This window comes from Lactuca sativa, chromosome 1 (genome assembly GCF_002870075.4).
Source record: "Lactuca sativa cultivar Salinas chromosome 1, Lsat_Salinas_v11, whole genome shotgun sequence".
Classification (NCBI taxonomy): domain Eukaryota; kingdom Viridiplantae; phylum Streptophyta; class Magnoliopsida; order Asterales; family Asteraceae; genus Lactuca; species Lactuca sativa.
This window is the reverse complement of record NC_056623.2, coordinates 54,358,480-54,359,802: the sequence shown is the minus strand read 5'-3', so window position 1 is coordinate 54,359,802 and position 1,323 is coordinate 54,358,480.

Sequence of the window (1,323 nt, the reverse complement as noted above, 5' to 3'; positions counted from 1 at the left end):
TAAACTTTTCAAGAACTTGTGGGTGAGGGAGAATAATTGGAGGAGGTGGAGGAAGTGAAGCATGATGTTGAGGGACACCATCTTCAAGAGATTTGGGAAGATCATAGTTGTCTGAACCAGACATCTATAATGGGAGAAAATCAAGTTAGCTGATTCAAAATCCTTAATATAACACACAATATGAAATATTAAGGCTAGGACCCAACACAATATTTTATAATTTGGAAGAGGGATGCCGTAATCCAAGCTATAAAATATTTGAAGGTAGGAGAATGACGATTCAACAATTTCCACCATGAAAAACGAAATAATTTATTAGGTTTTAATTGGATTTGAAATTCCTAGATCTTTTGAGATTCATTGAACTTTTCAATGGCATGTTTCAATCTCGAGTGTGCCCTCTCAAATTTTGTGACTGGGATGCCGAGGATCACAAAACAAGGTGTGAATAACCATACCAATTCACTTGGTACCCTTAATATTATCACCCAATCAATGTGCCGGTTAACCACACACGCTCCATTGATCTATGACAAACATTAAGTCACCCTTCGTGATCCTTACTAGTCCAAGTTAGTGTGCCGGTTAACCACACATGCTCCACCAACGACTTGGTAAGGTACAAAGTGTGAATTCCATGGGCTAGCACCAAATTCACATTTTTCCTAAAGTAACTAAGATTGGGAATTAAATAAAAAGAAATATTTAGTTACTTTATAATAATCATTATACTTTTAATGAGAATTTAAAGTCATTGTCCTACCCGTTCGGCTAACGACCCTCCACCAGTCAAGCAAGCGGTGGGTGAGAGTGGACACCCATTAAGTCGCCATTTTATAGGCAACAACCTTATACCCACCTTATAGACCGGCTTCGTGAATGAGGCCTATTAACGGTAAAACGACTTGTTCTTATACATATATATATATATAATAATTAACCATTAATCTTATAATAGTATAAGGGTAGAATTTTAACTTTTAAAACTTCTAGGGTGTGGAATTAAAGTTTGTGTGAGACTTTACAAATTCCAAAACTTGAGGGCAAGTTTTGAACAATTCATAAACTTTTGGATATTCATAACTTATGAGTTTTAATCAAGTGTTTAATACTTTTAATGAAGAGTCTCTTGGAAATCCATAACTTGAGGACAAGTTATGGAGTCCATAAAAGCATTTATGGGAAAAACTCTTCAAGAAAATGTAACCTACAACTTCTTAAAAAAAACATTTAAAAGAAAACCTCTTGGAATTCCATAACTTGAGGACAAATTAAGAATTCCATTAAAACACATTAAGATCAAGAATTAACTAACAAACAATT